Raw genomic sequence first — 8,136 nt, 5'->3', positions numbered from 1 at the left:
TCATAGTATTCATATAGGCCCTATAGTAGGCCTACACACGTACATGTTCCCTCGAACAGCTGAGAATCTCATGTAACCAGGGTAATGCTTAATACACGTTTCACCTGGATGCCCTAGCAATCGGTACCTAGGGATGTAACTATGTGTAATTGTGTATTGCATGTGTATAGGCCTATAATAGCCTGCATGAGGCCATTTTCTTCATCGAATAATATAACAGGGCTCTCGAACATTCTAACGTTGCGCCTGAAACAAGATTGACAGGGGCAATTTTCCCAAAATAACACCCGAAATTAAAAAAAAAAGTATTTTGGATCCTGATTATGAGATATTTCGGACATGACATCCCTATTTTAAAGTTGGGTATATGCCGCTTGGAAACCTCGGGAAGTGCCGTTTCCGGCCATCTAGAGGGTTTGTTAATCCCAAAATTTTCTTGTACGCTTCGCGCCAACCCATGGTGGCGCTACGCTTAGATAGTCAACAAGGTCATATCCCCCCCCCCCCACTCGGAAGTACGGATCGCCGCCCATGCATATGACACCATTTTGCATTTCAGCCCTTCTTTGAAAGCAAAAATTGTACACCCCTCCCCTTAGACCCATCCCCGGCCCAGGACGGCGATCATTCATGCCTGGCGCCCCCCCTATTGGAAAATCCTGGATACGCCCCTGGTTCTTATACTGTAATCCAAAAAGCACATGCTACTGATTTATAGCCCGGTCCAGTTTTGACTTTGGTACACTAGTAGGCTATACCTGTGTTCTCTGTGTACGGTATCAGGTGCCTTCCGAACGTTTTCCAGATATTGTCCAATGAAAGTGCATGTGCTTGTTCGTTCCAAATTTTAATAATTAATGTATAAAGCGCAAATTATAATCATCCTATATACGTGCATCTCTATAGGAAGGAAAACTATATAATTATATTAGATTTGAAAAAAATTTAATTAATTAATTAAATAATAATGTTAATTTTTTTACCATGTTTCTGCCGAATATATCAAACATGAAACCGCGTTCTCTCATCGGTATAAGCTTGAATTTGGCAAATACCGTAAACAGGGAAAAAATATGAGATGGCAGGTCGCGCGACCTTACTGTACCTTTATCAGATTTTTGTTGTTGTCCTGAGGCCAATTTTCTGAAAACTTAGAAAACGACGCTGGAAAAGCTTCAAAACTATTATAAATTGTACTAAAAAAAAACAATTGACAGCAATGGCCACAAAACTCACTGATTATGACTTCAATTTGTCCATATGTTATCTATTATATTTAGAGAATTGGAAGTTAAATGACAGGTACTTCATATTAAACGTTAAATGATTCAATTTGAAACCTTTTTCAACAATCTTGCATTGAATTTACACAACGTTATGTCACTTTCAAGACGTTTTATGACAATTTCGTTATTACAGACTTCTCTTCTCGCAGAGATGTATCGGAAGGGGGGGGTGGAGGGGAGGGGCAAGCGTTTGTTTACCTCATGAATCAACTTCCGATAAATTAGTCAGCAACAAACACAGTTTTTGTTTCTGTCTTGAGATCTGAATTTTTGGGGAGAAATCCATCAAAAATGCAATTTGTTCTGTCTTCTTCAGCTCTCTTAGAGGCACTACAGTGACGTCATTTCTATAACTAACTTAAGACTTGAAGATTAAACCAGCGATATAAATAACCTCCAATTAAGGGTTTTGCGCTTGATGTTGTAAAGCACGAGCGGCATGTTACGTTTTTTCATTTGGACCGACAATGATTTTTGGGTGGGAATTTTCCAAGAAAGGAAATTTAGACAATTACGGAATGTTACTGAGGCGATAAGGAGTATAATGAATGTCTGGAAATGGTACAATATAGGCAAAAAAATGACCGAAATGAATGTAGACCGATAAAAAAAAACAGTTCTGTATATGTCTGGGTTATATTCTACGCTAATTTGTTTTATGTTGTGAAATTACCCATGAAAACGTCTGAGGCTCATCGATTAAAGTGACTGGCATACTAAGACTAACACAGAAACTATTGGGTCACTTCCTCCGTGTAATTATTCTCTATATATATGAAATGACTTCATTATGTTTGTATGTATGCATTTATCTTAGATCCTCCTGCAAGCAGGAACTCGCGAAGAAGCCTCATTGGCTTATCAAAGCCCAAAGCTGACCGAAGTCGGTCTCTTACATTCATATTTAACGTCCATGATTATGAATTGTCAATTGTCAACAACTCTGTAACTGGACGACATACATTAATCTGGGAGTGACTCGAACCGGGGAATTATGATTGGAAGGCACCGGCGTTAACCACTGAGCTAACACTCCTAATTATCCTACCGTTAGAATCCAAATCGGTGTCAACCTTGAATATAACCTTATTTTACACATTTACCATATTAACTATATATGTTCTATTAGAAACAAATGCAAAGCGACTTTTTACATGATATGGAAGATTGCCTTTTTTATGTCTGAAAATAAAAAGTTTCGGCAGTTACGATAGATGTATTCGTCCTGTAAGTGACTTTTATTACGTTTTCTTCAGAATTAAGAGGCTCTTCGTGATGATGCAAAATTAAGTGCCGATTTGGCAAAAGCTCTTTCATAAAGAGAGGAAAAGAGAGAGGAAAACATATTTTTCAGAGCATTTTCAATCTTATATATCCTTGCATAATATGACAGCCAAAATCAATTAACATCAGACTCTGAACTCGGTATTTTTGAAAGGAAAGTCAAATCGGGATCAAATTTCACAGCGGGCGAAAGTGGCCTGAAGTTTTCACATTTTCTTAATTAAGAGTTTTTTCCTGATTTATGATGAGAGAGAGAGAGGGGGATGATAATTTTGACACTTTCTAAGAGGTTTTCTTTATGTTATTTTTATCAAAAAGGTATGAAGTCGTCTTGTTTTATATATAATCTTCAATTAAGAGTCACCGAGAAACTTAACACCGTCCCATTAACTTTGTAACGTACTGTTTACAAGTTTGACTGAGGCTGTGCAAAATAATATAGGTTATATGCGTGCATTCGAAGTAGCTTGCATTATCTGATATAAACTAGCATTATCTTTAAGTGCAATTTCTGAGGGTTTTCTTTTCATTAAGCCATTTGCTGTCTTATGTTTTTACTGTTGTTTTTTATCTTTGTACTAATTTTATTTCGACTTTATGTGAACCAAAATGCCGCAAACATTATCCGGAGTTTTTATTAAGCATTAAAAGCGAAGACGCAAGCATATAACGAAGTTACAGTGAAAGTGTACACTAAATTTATATTAATTCAAAGATTCGTCTTATATATGAATGTGGTTTGTTACAAAATTCGGAAAGAACTTCATTTGAAGTTTATATATATATATTATTCCAAAACAAAACCTGTTCCCGTTATGAATTGATCCTCGGATGTATTTCTGTCCCTATTAGGGACAGAAATACCCCTTCATAATGTAAGAGGTATTCTCAGATACTGTCAATATCTGTCAATATTTCTTTTTGTTTTGTAAATGTTAAGTTTTTCAGTATAGAGTATTCTCTGTTATCTTTGTAATTCAAGTTCCTCTTTACTTTGTTTAACCATGGAGGTAAATCTGTTTTGCCTCCATGGTTTAACGAGGGTCCAACGACCAGGTACCTCTCGCCTCACTCGAATGTCCCCTCTCGTAATCTAAGATCCAGCTCTCAATTTTTATTATCTGAAATTAAGTCCAAACATTCTTGGGGGGGGGGTAGCCTCATTTATTGTTTCTGCCCCTCGCTTATGGAACCAACTCCCCTTAAAAATCAGACAAGCAGCTACTCTCTCTTACTTTAAGAAGAGCATCAAATTCCACTTAATGATAAAAGCCTTTATACAATCTTGAACCATTAAGTTTTTCTTCTGTCATTGTTTTGTATTATTTTGTATTATTTGTATCATTTCTAATTGTCAATTGCGCCATGAACATTCTTTCAGTGGTGTGTGCGCATTATAAGTCGTATTATTATTATTATTATTATTATCATTATTATAATTATTATTATTATTATTATTATTGTTATTGTTATTATTATTATTATTATTGTTATTGTTATTATTATTATTATTATTACTATTATTATTATTATTATTATTATTATTATTATTATTATTATTATTATTATTATTATTATTATTATTATTATTAATATTATTATTATTATTATTATTATTATTATTATTATTATTATTATTATTATTACAAGTTGAGACTAATATTATTCCTTTGTTCATCTTCGTTATTCATTACTGAGTGTTAACTTGTGAATCCACGACCGTGTCGCCCGCCCAGATCTTAATTCCGAGAACCTCGCTCGACCCTACAGTATAACAATTCCTTTAACGAGCTCCTCCATATGCAGTACGTATAAGGATATAAGAACGCCACTCAAGCGTTGCCCTGTGCTATAGCCTACACTGTGTTAGGCTACCTCTTCCTCTGTCGGGTCATATCTCAACCGTTATCATCCTGATTAACTTTCTCCTTTCTTTGAGTAAATCCATCTCGTCAACCACTAAGTATACTTTTAAGTCGTAGTGATAAAGAGGCTGGTTAACTTCGTAGAATGTCATTTAAAGAGGATGACTTTACTGACAGTTTTAAGTCTCTCCTCGCCGATTCAATTAGGCCTACTCAGTCCATAGATAGTAATCCGAGCATCCACTAGGGGTATTTCATTTCAAATTAAGATTATCACGCTTTAATAAAAAATATTTAAAAAATTAAAAAATCAATATTTCCTCTGTTTGGAATACGTCAGAAGACACACTTGCGTTTCCATAGATATAATAATCAAGCTGATTGGACAACATTTAGGCTCGTAAATTTCAATCTCCAATGACAGGCCTTGTAAGATTTTCTGAATATTGAGGTACCTTTTTGTCCTGTCATTGCTTTGTACGCAATTGCATTGGCACGTACACAAAACTTCCTTGAAAGATTAATTTTACTCATGATTTTCATCGTAAATGCCTCCAAGGAGACGTTCTTCTACAGACAACAAGTTATAACGTCAAACTTTCTATAAATATCTTGTTGCGACATCATCATTCAAATTCCTACAAATTAGGAAAAAAACTTAACCCGAATTTGAGTGGGGGGGGGGGGGGGGCTATCGCTTGTTTGTGCAATGTAGTATATCAGCCTAGCAATGGCCGTCTTGTAACATGTATGTATTTAAGATCCTCCTGCAAGCAAGAAATCGCGGAGAAGCCTTCATTGGCTTATCAAAGCCGCAGGCTGACCGATTCATATTTTAACGTCCATGATTATGAATTGTCAATTGGTCAACAACTCTGTAACTGGACGACATACATTAATCTTGGCGTGACACGGACCGGGAACCTTATGATGGTAAGGCACCGGCGTAAACCACTGAGCTAACACTCCCATGATGCCTATTACCCTGCATCTTAATATTAAGAGTAACAACAAAGTAACGCAACAATGATTTAATAAACGTATATAGGAGACTGATTATCAAAACTCAAAACACTGTTAGATTTGTATATACAACAGAAGTAGACTTGTCTTCTTTTTGATTCATTGTTGATGCCTGCTGGTGCTACATTATCGTAAGCTGAAATCCATGCACCTCAATAATCTTATTGGCAATATTATTTAAACTTATCTTTAGAATATTGTGACTATCTCTTTCATTCAGGTTAGATACATGGTTTGTGTTATTTATTTTCTGGCGCGTTCAAATCCAATGAAAATAGATTGAACATGATGCCTTTAATGTTTAATACTACAACCCCCCACCCCTCTCCACCCCACCCCCGTCGTCAGAATAGTGGAAAACCAAAGTTCGCAGTGTTTGAAGTGAGTTTCACGCAATCCGTGAATTATTCATCCGAGAGTGACATTAACCTCCCACAGAGCGTTTTGGGTGTTGAGGGTCGATTTTGAGGTAACACTGTCTTATTGGCTAATGCCATCAACTCACTCTCTTTCTCATGGAAAGATAATCATTTGAAGCTAAACTTTCCCTTTTCTGATCATGTAATGCACAAGTGGCGAAATGCGGTCCGCTGGTAGAATTTTGTATGGCCTTCGCCGACATTTTCCTGCGGTCCATGAGATTAAATTTCAAAAATATGTTAATGTATAGCTAAACTTTCTATTAGAAGAATTACTTTATCAAATCTGAAAAAAAAAATTCCCTGCTTGTTTGTTTTTTAAAGGGCGGTCCTGTATGAATAGGATATATACCCAAAAGTAACACATGGACAAGTCGCAAGTAGATTTTTTTCTCACTATTTCCATAAAATATAACACATCCATTTTCTTTTTATGGACATGGGCTTCAAATCATCATTAAATGGGGGGGGGGGGGGTGGCCCGTAGGTTGTTTATACAAACTTTCACTGTGACCTGCAAAGTTAATTCCGTGCCACTTCCTGATTAAAATACATATATAATCCAGGTAGGCAAAACTAAAAAGAAACAACGTTATAAGTGCCCATTAAAGGCGGTATAGGCTTCCGGCCTAACAATGAAAAACAACTAGACACAACCATGTCTACCTGCAGAGACCAACAATTAGTGTTCACGTCAATTGGGAAATATGCGAAATATTCTATCCCATAACTTAACTTTTCAGTGCTTAGTTACATGTTGAAAGAGTATATATAATGTCAGAGGACTTACTATAAAGGATGGTGTCTAAATACTTCAGTTTCCTGTTGATGAGAAAAGGTATCATATAGCTATAGAGCGGTCTGTGCTTGGTTGTCATAACAACGACGTCCATGACGTCACATCGTACTGAACTTGATATTGGCGATATCGGGTGTGTTCGTTACCGCTTAATGACGTTCTAGATTCTCCCTTGAAGGGTTTGGGTGTACAAGCCTTTTAGCACATTGATTTTCTACAAAGGTCTAACATACAGGTACCGCACCACAATTAGAGTAGTGTACATCCGCTCGAAAGGTTAACCTTTGTCGGAGGAAAGATTTGATTTGATTTGATTTATTTATTTGTTTTTCACATGTAAATTTACAGTGTGAAGGAAGTCTTCCAAAAAGCGTACAACAGCTTAACAAAGTAGAAGACTCCCTGTATTAAGGAAAGAAGAAAAGTATTTACATAACAATACAAAATAGAATAATTCGACAATCAATGAATACTATATATGGTGATAATATTTACGATAATGATTTGTTATCGTGCAAATGAATGGGTGACTTATTAATATCTGGATATAACGTCTTTGGTCAGATGCTTTTTGAATATTTTACTGGATACTTTGGTTTTGAAGCTCTCTGTTATGGAATTCCATGTCTTTATTGCACGATTTCTAAGACGAAGCCTCCCAATTGATGTTTTATAAGAAAAGTAATGTGCATTATCAGCATTCCGTGTGTTGTGGTGATGTATCACACTGTTACTAGTTAAGAAATCATGAAATATGTTTGGCAATAAACCATTCCATGCCTTATATGCAAACGTGGCAAGATTTACACGAAAAATGTCGGTAACTTTTAATAAGTTGAGATTCTTGAAAAGTTGATTTGTGTGTTCACGAGGTGCAACACGTGAAATGTGGCGCATGGCTTTCTTTTGGATGATAATAAGAGGATGAAGATTGGTTTCTGGCGTGCCAGACCAGATAATTGAACAATATGAGATGTGTGGAACGACCAAAGTTTGGTAGAGAGTCTTCAATATGCGCTCTGGTAGGAGAAATTTCAACTTTGATAAAATCCCAACGCTTTTCGCTGCTTTCCTGCATACTGTAGAAATGTGCTCATGCCACGAAAGCTTATTATCAATATATACACCTAAAAACTTAGTAGTATAAACTTGTTTTAGAATTATACCACCCATGGTGATATCTTTATCCCAGCTAAAATTTCTGGAAGTATTAAACGCAATATAATTAGTTTTGCCAATATTAAGTGATAGTTTATTGGCAGAAAACCAGTTATTAAATTTACTTAGTTCATTAGAAATTTGAATATGGAATGAATTTGCATTTATATCTGAATCGAAGAAAACACTTGTATCATCAGCAAATAATGTAATGTTTGCAAATTTAGAAATTTGGCAGATGTCATTGACATATAAAATGAAAAGCAATGGGCCTAAAATTGAACCCTGTGGGACACCGCATT

This window comes from Apostichopus japonicus, chromosome 22 (genome assembly GCF_037975245.1).
Source record: "Apostichopus japonicus isolate 1M-3 chromosome 22, ASM3797524v1, whole genome shotgun sequence".
Classification (NCBI taxonomy): Eukaryota; Metazoa; Echinodermata; class Holothuroidea; order Aspidochirotida; family Stichopodidae; genus Apostichopus; species Apostichopus japonicus.
Note: the sequence above shows the minus strand (reverse complement) of the source record.